A 12,548-nucleotide genomic window follows, 5' to 3' on the forward strand; every position below is an offset into this window, starting at 1 on the left:
TCTTGACAGATGATCAATTTGTCCACCAACACAAAAGACCACCCAAAGCAAACATCGTAGAAAAAGTTTGACATAACCTACCTATATGTGCGACCCGATAGCTTAAAATGCAATAAACAAGCACCTTGATCCTCAAATTAAGTAAGAAAATAAAAAAATATATGCGTACCATATCCCTGACCCCATTAACATGACCATCAAAGTGGAAGAGATACCACAAACTACACCACTCTTAACACAACTAAACCAAGTCCAGAGAATGAAACTTGTCAACATGGATTGAGTAATCGACTGCATCTTCCTCTTTGCCACACATCACATTCATTGATTAGATGAGAGATATGCAATGAGGATGAATTTAGGTTTAATGGTAGGTTTATTTTACCAGTTATTAACAATGGGTGATTTTTTAAAATTAGGTGATTAACCTTAAAAAGAAAACTATGGTTCATTTTATCCTTTAAGAAAAAATATTATGTTTTACAGTGCATTAAACAAACCCGAACTTCGACCCCAACTCCATAGATCTCTAAATGCATATTCATTTTTAACCAATTAATTATGTATGTAGTGCTTTTTTGCCAATGCATACAAGAGTGATGGCAGGTTTATTTTATTATCAATTAATAATTGTGTGTCTCGAGCGCATGAAGTGCATGCATTGTGAATGGTGGGTTGATTTTATTTTGATTAAATTGTGAGTTGAGCACATGAATCACATGGAAAAAGTGATCAATCAGTTTCTTTTAACAATTAAATGTGTTTGGGATGTAGAATAAATAAATAAATACTACATGTAGAGTGTGTGAATGCACCCTAATCTAAGAATTGGCACACAAAAATTGATAGGTGAAGAGAAAACTACGGTCTCGAAGCAATCCAAAAGACAATCCACCAAGCTCAAAATTTACAATATGAGAAAAAAATACCAAAAATACCACATGTATTTTTAAATCTTTGTTTAGATTTTTTTTTGAAATTTTAAATATAAATTTTTCTCATTTATATTTGATTTTATTAAATTTTTTATTTTATGCTTGTGCAAATCGACATCAGATAACGCGTCATGGATTTTTTTGGGAAAAATTTTATGTATTTTTTAAATTATTTTTTTGACTTTTTAAGGTTTTTTTTGTTTTAGATTTTTCATTTTTAATTTGTAATTTCCAAGTAGATTTTGTGAATAAAAATATCGATGAATTTGTGAAAATTTTTCAAGTATTTATTTGAATTTTTTGTATTTAAAAAGATTTTTATGTGTTTTTGGTATGTTAATAAATTTAAAATTGTAGAAAATGCATGTATTGAGATTCACGACATGACTAAGACCCCATGCACATCCTCACGCATGAACGACAAGCTGAAGGAACGCACTCGCATCCAAGACAAAACCTTGCGTGATTAACGAGAACAAAACACATGGGCACAAAAACCTGAAGGCAAACGCAAGGGCGTGTCGAGTGGTGGTGTGGAGGTGGAATGGGGGGTTTGGTTGTGTATGAGGGGGGATGGGAAAATTTTGTGTATTGGGGGGGGCGAGGGGGGGGTAGGGAGGGAGGGGAAAGGGGGGCTAGGGAGGGGGATGTGCAATTAGTGGGTGGGAAGGGGGCCATTGGGTGGGACTGATGAGATGGGCAGGAGGGGTGGGAAGGGTATGGGCATGTAGGGTGGGTAAGTGGGGGTGCCAGGTATGGGTGGGATCAATGGGAGGGTGGGGAGGGTGAATGGGAGGGTGGGGAGGGTGAATGGTGGGTGGGTACGGGGTGGCATGGAGGTGGGGTGGGTGAATGGTGGGTGGGTACGGGGTGGCATGGAGGTGGGGTGGGGAGGGTAGGCAAAAAGTATGATAGGCAAGTGGGGGAGACAATTGGAGCAGGAGGGCAATAGTGAAGCAGCCGGGGGCAATAGTGAAGCAGCCGGGGGCAAGGTGAAGGTAGGGATGAGAAGGCATGCACAGGCAGCATGCCAAAGTGACGACGGCCTACAGGCATTTGACAATAGGTTGGCAGTGGTGCTAGGGTGGTAGCGGCCCAAGGGATGGTAGTCAACTTGAATGAGGCAGTTGGATGGGTTAGCGATCGAGGGACAAGAGAGGGAGGGCAAAGAGGAGGAGGAGGAGGTTAGGGAGGTGCAGGGGAAGAGGTGGGTAGGGAAGAGGGAGGGGAGGGGAACGAACAAAAGTAGGGGGGGAGAGAGAGAGAGAGATAAGAAGAAGAAGAAGAAGAAGAAGCGGGGATTGGAACGGCCGGCGGGAGGTTGGGAGGTTTAATGTGGAATTGTCTTTAGGTGCTTTGTTTGTTTTGAAAAATGAATTAAGTGGGGATGCAATAATAATAATAATAATAATAATAATAATAATAATAATAATAATAAACACAATGGCTTCCCTCTCATCTTGCACACAATCCTAGGGTAGGGGTAAAAAAATTTGTTGCTATAGGAATGATTGGCATGGGAGGAGGACGGACAGGTTGGCCCACCAGACGATGGTCCTGACAACACGTGATTCAAGGCAAAAACCAAGAGTTTGCACAAACAAGCAAATGCAATAATATATAAAATTTGCTTTGAAAAGATTCCCGAGCTTCACATTGACAGGTGAGGAAAAGAAAAAGTGGGTAGGGTGACAGGAAGAACAGGATGGACAACATGAATGAGATGTCCAGCAAAAAAAAAGGTGTTCACATGGAAAAACAAAAAATATAATCGTAAAAAAATAAAAAATTAATAACAAAAAAATCATTTATTGAAATGAAATGTAGCGGAAAGAAAAAATGTCAAGGGAGATAAGGACAGTCGTCAAATCAAAACACGGATTCGAGGAGAAACAAAGGCATTCACATGGAAAAAACAACAAAAACACACACGAAAAGCTAACCAAAAGTTAATTCGAGACAGTCCATCAATCGAAATAAGAGACAACAAAAATAAAAAATGTTAGGAAGTGGTGTTTGATAGGGGTGTCAAGTCAAAATGTAGTTCCGGTGAAAGAAATGCATGTTTGCATGGAAAAAGGTAAAAAATGTGTAGGAAAACACAATAAAAAATTAATAACATGAGAGCCATGGGCCACAATGAGGGGGAGGAAAAGGAAAAATATTCGGTTTGACTAACAACTGAAGGCTATCCAAACAAGACACCATTCTGATGAGAAAAGAGTGTATTTATGTCAGAGAGAGAACTAGGGAGAGAAGAAGAGGAGAGAGAAAGACTGCAGAGGAGAGAGAAAGACTGCAGGAAGAGAGAGAAATAGAGTGACGAGGAGAGAGAAAGACTAGAATTGGAGAGAGAAAGACAGGAAAGATGAAGAAGCCATGGAAGCTTGGAGCAAGAAGGGAGAGAAAGATTGTAATTGTATTGATATGTCAAAAAGATGTGAAAAATTACAACTTCTCTCCTTATATACCAGTGTCAGTGTGACATGGCATATTATTAACATTCTAAGTATTCCCAGCTTCTTACAATCCATCCCTTCCCAAAAGTTTTTGTCCCCAAAAACAAAACTAGAAAGAGCTAAAGAAAAGATGGATAGAACAGAGTACTACTCTGTTTTACAGCTTAACAAATAGGGAATGAGTGAAGAATTTATCATTACAAGGGCTGAGTTTGAAGTACGAAAAGTGGACCCTGCTATATACATGATTTGAAGAACCTTAGAAGCCATTGGAGCCATAGAATCTTCAACAAATAGTTCCAGAAGAAAGTAGACAGCTTGCTGGAATAACAGTCCCTGCTGGACCAAATCAGCCATAACTTTTGATAGAAGTGTCCAAATGAAGTGTACCACATATCAAAACGAAGCTCTTGAAGAGTACTTTAAGCTCATGTAGATAGCTCAATTCTGAAAATGAAGTACGACAAAAACTGTTCTAAAACAACGTGCTGTCCTGAACCAGTCTGCACCAATACTAGCTCCAAAAGCAGTAGGCTTCAGCCACCAATGTATCCTTCAAGTATGGATACTCATCCAATATTGAATCAGGTCTCCAAGAAGCCTCTTCAGAGGGTAAACCTCTCCATTTAATCAAATATTCCACAATAGAACGTGATCGAAGCTTCTTTTCACGCTGACCTATAACAGCCTCTGGGATGTACTGAACAATACCATCTTCATCAATAGGTGGCAGCTCATCAACTAAATCCATTGGATCACCATAATAGGGCTTGAGCTGACTAACATGGAAGACGTTATGAATTTTTGTAGAAGAGGGAAGCTCTAGTCTGTATGCCAAATCTCCAATCCGCTTAAGGATCCTGTAAGGGCCATAGAATCTGTGGGCAAGCTTATTACTGGATCCATCTTTCAATGTAGAATACTTGGATTTGGGCACCTTCAACAAAACCAGCTCTCCTTCCTGGAACTCTAAAGGCCTCCTCTTCTCATCAGCATACATCTTCATCTGATCTTGAGCCTTCCTTAGATTCACCTTGCATTGCTGAAGAAGGGTCTGCATTCTATCCAACTCTTCCTTCCCATGAGGGTTGATCTTTTCGTTAAAAATGACTGTGGGTAGGGGCACCTTGTAACCATACAAAGCCTCAAAGGGTGAAACTCCTATGCTCGCATGAGTGGAATTATTATAAGCAAACTCAGCCAGGTGTAACCAAGAATCCCATGAGGTTTGGACATCATAGCAAAAATGGCGAAGATAAGTCTCCAACCATTTATTAACTCTCTCTGTCTGTCCATCAGTTTGGGGATGATAAGCCGTAGATGGAGCCAACTTGGTACCCATAGATGTAAATACCGCTTGCCAAAAGTTACTCATAAACTTTGAGTCCCTATCATGGACAATCACCTGCGGTAATCCATGCAATCTGAAAATATGCTCCATAAACTGGTTGGCCACCTGAGAAGCAGTAAACTGAATTTTTGTTGGGATAAAATGAGCTGCTTTGGTGAGTCTGTCAACCACCACATAAATGCTATTCCACCCCTTCTTGGTAGTAGGTAAGCCAGTGATAAAGTCCATAGTAATATGAGTCCATTTACCCGTAGGAATAGGCAATGGCTGCAATAAACCTCCTGGCTTATGGGTGCTATCCTTATTTTGCTGACAAGGCATACACTTCATAACGAAGTCCTTGACATCTTTCCACAGTCCTTTCCAATAAAAGCTCTTGCTGATCCTGTCATAAGTCTTGAAAACTCCCAAGTGTCCAGCTAAAGGTGAAGAATGCATCTCCTCCATAATTTTTCGCTTGAAGGAAGAAGTAGAGGGAATAACAATCTTGCCCTTCCACCAAATAAGACCATTTTTAAGCTGGTAGTGCGAGTTTTCTTCCATGAGACCTTGCTGTAATTTCTGAAAGATTTGGCTGAATTCCTCATCTAAGAGATATGCCTCTTGTAGCTCTTCAATCCAATCACTATGTAATTCCGTCATGGCTGATACTTTGCAGGCCCACATACGAGAGAGAGAATCAGCCACTATGTTATCTTTGCCCCTTGTATGAGTGATGTCAAAGTCATAATTTTGTAATGTTGCTACCCATCGTCGTTGCTTTGGAGTAAGATTTGACTGAGTAAGGAAATACTTGAGTACGCGATGATCACTATGCACTCTGAATCGGCTGCCATATAAGTAATGGTGCCATTTCTTGATTGCATGCAGAATAGCCAACATTTCCTGATCATAAACATTCATGGCCATCTCCTTATCAGTAAGCTTACGGCTTTCAAATGCAATTACTCCATGCTCCTGAAGCAAAACAGCCCCAATGCCACGGCCACTAGCATCACATTGTATAGTAAACTCTTTAGAGAAATCCGGGCATACAAGAATAGGAGCGGAGGTAAGTAATTCCTTTAACTGGTTAAGGCTGCTATCTGCAAGAGAATCCCAAAAGAAAGCCTCTTTCTTCAACCTGTCAGTTAAAGGGGCTGCAATTGCCGCATAATGCTTTATAAATCTGCGATAGAATGAAGATAGACCAAGAAATCCTCTAAGAGAGGTAGTAGTAGTAGGCGTTGGCCAATCTTTTATGCATTGCACCTTCTTGGGATCAGCCTGTATTCCTTTTTCACTGACTATATGTCCCAAGTATTCCACTTCAGTCTGCATGAAAGAACACTTCTTCTCCTTAGCAAAAAGCCTATGATGTCTCAACACATCAAAAACCTTCCTCATATGCGACAAATGATCCTGAAAAGTCTTGCTGTAGATCAAAATGTCGTCGAAGAATACCAAGACAAACTGAAAGAGGAAAGGTTGTAGAATCTTATTCATCAGGCTTTGAAAGGTAGCTGGAGCGTTTGTAAGGCCGAATGGCATCACCAAGAAATGGTAAAGCCCACGATCAGTCCTAAAAGCAGTCTTGACCTCATCACCCTCTCTCATGCGAATCTGATGATACCCTGATCTCAAATCAATCTTCGTGAAGAATCGAGCCCCCTTAAGCTCATCAAGCAAATCATCTATCCTGGGTATAGGATACCTGTTCTTCACTGTTATCTTGTTAAGATCCCTGTAGTCAATGCACATTCTGAAAGATCCATCTTTCTTTTTGACTAACAGGACTGGGGATGCATACGGTGAAGAACTTGGTTCAATGAATCCCATTTCAAGAAGCTCTTTGATTTGCTTGGCTACTTCCTCTCGTTCACATTTTGATAGTCTGTAAGGTGGCTTATTGATCGTCTTTGAGTTGGGTTCCAAATCAATGGGGTGATCCACCGCTCTCTTAGGAGGCAATGAAGTAGGTACTTCAAATAGATCTCTGTACTCCTCAAGAAGAGCTGTCAAGGCTGGATGGTTTGCTGAATTTTTGGGCTGATCATGTGTTTCTTTGTTCAAATGCAATACAAATATCTGTGAGCGCTTCTTGTACTCTTTCTTGAGTTGTTGAATGGTGATAAGCTGAAAATCAGATTTACTAGGGATCCCCTGTAAACGGATGAGCTGTCCATTGGAGAAAAACTCCATATATAACTGTGAGAAATCCATAGTAATCCTGCCTAAGGTCATCAACCAGTCACAACCAAGTACAATATCTATGGGCCCCATTTCCAAAGTGATCAGGTTTACTTTGACTTCAAAATTTTCAGCCATCTGCAAAGAAACCTGTGGACAGATTTGTGTGCTGATTTCCTCTTCACCATTAGCCACTTGTACTCTAATGGGCTGCTGTAAGTCGGTGGGAACACAATTCAACTTGTACAAAATGGATTTATTGACAAAACTGTGGGTACTGCCACTATCTATCAGGATGAACACTGGCTTTCCACATATGCTTCCCTTCATACGAAGTGTATTAGGGTTCTTAGATCCCGTCCAAGCATCCATAGAGATAGAACAATTAGTGGCAGCAGGCAACTCATTACAAAATCCACCAGGATCAAATGGGATATCACCGCCTGGATCAAAAGGAAAAGAGTCAGATGGATCATAGAAGTACTCATGTCCACCATCATCCTCGAAATCTTCATTTTCAGCATTGATTGGGACTGTATTAACTTCATCTATGTCATTTTCAAGGTCCTCAAGAACTAGCATACTCTGAATTTTTGGCTTGGCATTTTTGTATACACACTTTGAAGCATGGTCAGGAGTATACTTTTCTCCACACTTGAAGCATAAGCCTTTGTCCTTTCTTTCCTTGTAAAGATCCATGGGAATATTTCTAGAATTTGTATTGGCTGAAGTAGACTTAGGCTTATTGTCACCTTGCTTAAATTCAACCTTTGGACTGTTTGCTGTCCTGAAATTGCCTTGAAGCCTAGAAGCATTAAATGGGGGATAAGTTGGTATCCGTAAGCTCCCACTAGGCATATGGTTGCTGCCATAATTGTTACCAACTTGCCCTTGCTTTAAAACAGTCCTTGGCTGTCCATAACTTGGCTGAAATGAAGATTCTTTCCTATACTTCCTTCCAAAGCGCTCTGCAAGCTCAATAGCCTTGAAAAGTGAAGTAGGATTTTGCGCCATAACATCAGCTGACAAGGATGGTTCCAAACCATACATGAACTTGTGTAACTTGGCCTCATCACTGATGTTTTCCACATACATGGTCAAGTTAAGGAATTGGTTTGTATAATCTCTTACACTTAGGCTCCTTTGTTCCAAGTTGTACCATCTTCGTTCTAACTTCTCTTTCTCAAGAGGTGAAACAAAGACTTCAGCCATAAGTGCCTTGAAAGCTTCCCAATTTTCAATAAGTACATTCTCTTTCTTGATATACCTCCACCAAGTGTGAGCAAATCCTTCTAAGTGCAAGGAGGCAAAGTGTATCTTCATAACATCAGTTTTAGGAAATATATCAAAATAAGACTCCATCTTAGAGGTCCATTCCTCTAATTCTGATGGTGAAGATGACTGGCCATTGAATTTGGATAAAATAATTTTGTCCTTGAATTCTCTATCATGGAAAGGTTGCTGTCCCAAAACTGGCTGATCAGAATTTCCAAGTACAGAACCCCCAAAATGAGATTGAAATCTTCCAACAGGTGGCTGAGAATTACCCTGTAATCTTCCTGTTGGTAAAGCACCCCTAGAATGCTGTGTATGCAGTCCAAAAGCTTGAGTATTGGCACCGTTCAAACTGCCCAAATAGTCATCATGCCTTTGTGAAGCTTCTCCCACTTCATATTGACTATTGGGTATGCCTCTTCTTCCTATGATTCCATCTCCATGACCATTTTGGTTGGATGGCTGAAGTGGAACTGAAGGATCAGTATTTGAACAGGCCTTTTCATTAGCTTCTTTTGATGCCACTTGTAATTGTAAAAGTTTAGAGACTTGTGCCATGAGTAGTTCATTGGACATTACCAATCTATCAATGGAAGCCTTAGTCTGATCAGTAGATTGAACCATCTGATCCATTCTTGATAGCATGGCCTCATGTCGCTCTCTATGCCTTAGTTCATGGGCACACAAAGTATCATTGAGCATGCTAATTTCTCCTTGTTGAGGCTCTTCAGGGTTCTCTTGAAATGTGCTTTCCATCATAGAATCCCTGATTTGCTGTGCATAGTCCTCCTGGACCTTATTTTTGCCTTTATGCCCTGCCATAATAGTGCAGTCCTGCAGTACCCCCTGTCAGTAAAACGGCTATAACTTTGGCTAGAAAGCTCCGATTGCAAAACTTTTTTGTGCGAATCGAAGCTTACAATGCCCTCTTCGAGATGAGCTATAGCACGCTATAACAGGTTTAGGACAGAAAATTCTGTAACTGACTTTCAGAGTCTGAACTGTCCAGTCCTGCACCCTGTTTAGACCTGTAAGTGCCCTGTTTTGACCCTGTAATGCAAGAAAGTAACCTCCAAAGGCTACCAAACCCTGCAAAGGGGTATATAGGACCTGTGGGTACCCTGTAGTACCTGCACCTGTACTTCTGTATCAAAGGGTGTACCTGTATCCACCTGTAAATACCCTGTGGGTAACCTGAAAATGCCCTGTTTTACCCTGTTTTACTCCAATAGGTACTTGAGTCGTTGGAAAGTCTTCAATCTTCAATTCTCCACTCGCTGTACCTGTGTGAGGGATAAAACGGCAGGACGGGCTCCCTACACGGGCTCCGAATCACCGGGAGGTGGGCAAAGTTCCCCCCGGGTCGGTTGGTTGCACCCCTTCGGGATCTTCGATAGTGAGGGAGGGTCACCTCTCTTTTGTCCCACTATCTCCCCCGGCATCCACCTTTTTCCTCGGTGGGAATATCAACATGGCAGAGGCTAGTGTACTAAGCAATCAGCATGATATGCATTTGGAAAATATTCATTCAGCCTTTCATGAGATGCAATTGATTGAGATAAAAGAACTTGAGATGGAAGAAGGGTTTTACCTATGCAATTCAGTGACTCACTGATTGCTAGTACTTACCCTTTACAATTTTCCAATTTAGGCAAAAGAGAATCAACCAATCAATTGGATTAGAGTAAGCAAAGGAATCAATGAATGTATTCAGTCCATAGGATTCAAATGTTATGCTGAAATCTCAGATTGAGGCCCTTCATTCACTGATTGAAGCTAATATGCATTAGACAAGCATTGCATTCATGAATAGATGAATTCAAGCAAAGGTTGGTTGAGAATTTGATGAAAATGTTCAATTCTTTAATCTCTCAGTCAAATGGCTTAAGCTCAGCAGTTGGATTAATGAGAGAGATTAAAAATTGAAGAGAAATACCTTGACATGGCTGAAAATAACTTGCCAAATGCTTGATAGGGCTCCCGGTTGTCCAATGTTAGCAAAATAATCCAAGAAGCTTGCTTATCTGATGGTAGAGACCAATCTTGAAGCTTCAAATGCTTGAAATTGAAGCATTAAACCCGTTTCCCCCAAATTTTTGCTCCATAGAAGCTCTTGATCTTCAATCTTAAGCCATCCTTTCATGGCTGCCCATGGACTGTTCATGTAGGGTTTCAAGAGAGTGAAAAGCTGAGAAATATGGTTCTATTTTGGAGTAAACACACCAAAACCTTGAAGGAATCACTGCCAATGATGAATTAGAAGCACCATAGCTGAAGATTGGCTGAGAACTGGAGGAGAACAGGGCTGGAAAAATCAGCGCAAATTTCGGGCTGCTGTCCAGGCCACGTGGCAGCTTCTACAGGGCATGATTGGTACTCCACTTGTTGCATTTGATGTCTAGAGTGCCATTATGCAGGCCATTGTTGATGGAGAGCAAAGATCAGTGAGAAAAGAAGAGATCTCAGCCAGCAAACTCCATGAAAGCTTGGGCAGAGCTTGAGGAAAGAGGAAAGGAAGACCTCTTTTGAAAAGTAACTGTAGTTTAGTCTCTAACTAAGCCCGGTTAACCATTCTTTACCCTAGTTACCTCCATTTTTGCATAAAATTTGATGACGTCCAGCCATTTAAGCCTTTACCCGCCATATCTGACCTTGAATAACTCCAGATGTAGTCATTGCTAACTGTAGTTGTCCTGCAGCACTCCACTAGTCACTGTCTTGTACCATTTTTGTCTGAAATTGGTTTTGAAATGGGAAAATAGGAGTGAAAATGGAAGAAAATAATGGATCAAAGACTGAAGCTCTGATACCACTTGTCAGAGAGAGAACTAGGGAGAGAAGAAGAGGAGAGAGAAAGACTGCAGAGGAGAGAGAAAGACTGCAGGAAGAGAGAGAAATAGAGTGACGAGGAGAGAGAAAGACTAGAATTGGAGAGAGAAAGACAGGAAAGATGAAGAAGCCATGGAAGCTTGGAGCAAGAAGGGAGAGAAAGATTGTAATTGTATTGATATGTCAAAAAGATGTGAAAAATTACAACTTCTCTCCTTATATACCAGTGTCAGTGTGACATGGCATATTATTAACATTCTAAGTATTCCCAGCTTCTTACAATTTACATGGAAAAATAGCAAACAATGCGTGAGAAAATACCCACAAATACACAAAAATGAATAACTGACAATTTGTGCATCGGACATATAGGCTCTAAAAAGGAAAATTGGTCAGAGAAGGGGAAGATTAGGCTATCATGTCATATTGCAGTTGTGACGTGATAAAGGCACGTTCACATGGAAACATATCCAATTCATATAAAATTCTTCAAAAATAAATAATTGAGGAACTATTTCTTGGAACACAGGATAGTAAAAAGAAAAAGTGTCAAATTTGAAGGGACAAATAGGACTTTAATGTTAGATTTTAGTTTCGAGGAACATAGGATACGTTCACGTGGAAGATTAGCAAAATAAGGAAAAAGACTAAAGGGCAAGGAAAGACCCTGGGAATGGAGTAGAACAGGACGGTTGGGTGAGAAAGGGGACATAACAAAGCATGAATAAAATAGGATGTCATTTAAAGATCAGATATCATTGTATTTATGAATATATACAAACAAGACACACATGGGCACGTTTCCACACTTAAAACTTTAATGGATCGGTTTGTCTAACACGTGACCATGACCCAAAACCCTTGCATCCCCACACTTAAGACATGACAAACATATAAATAAATACAAGAGGTAGGGTTAGAAACACTTGGCCCATTCAATTGGTCAATGTGGATCGTTGTCAACACGCTGGGAGTCAGAGTCATCTACACGAGGTACCATGGCTCGCTACAACATTGTTGATAAAGAACCAGTAAGTATCGGTGACAAAGAATATAATACTTAACTCAACGGGAGCTCATATAAGAATGATAGATTAGTTGCTTGCCCCATGGCTTACATCACTCAAAGGGAAAGGAAAAAGAACCCATACCTCGTATCTGGCTAAGAACTGAACAAGGAAAATGATGTAGAGGGAGTATGCCAACGTGCATAATTGACGGTGCATCAGTGGATCCCAACCCATTTGGCATAGGTGTGAGAAGGCAGGCTAGGGGCCCTTATAGTATAGTGCACATAATAGAGTGACATGTTCAGTGGTAATGACTAAAGCCCATCCCATGTATACATAGGAAAATGGAAATGTGCATGACACTAGTGTCATAACATCCCTCAATTCTCACTTCTCAGAGTTGATTGAAGGGAAAATCAGTCACACTCATCCCCCCTTTGTCTCATGCTTTGTTGATGAATACAAGAGGGCAGCCCATGCTCACATTCCCATCCGATTAAGATGAAAGCTCACATCACTT

This window comes from Lygodium microphyllum, chromosome 16 (assembly GCF_053477565.2).
Source record: "Lygodium microphyllum isolate KBCC chromosome 16, Lygodium_microphyllum_v1.1.10, whole genome shotgun sequence".
In the NCBI taxonomy this organism is placed as follows: domain Eukaryota; kingdom Viridiplantae; phylum Streptophyta; class Polypodiopsida; order Schizaeales; family Lygodiaceae; genus Lygodium; species Lygodium microphyllum.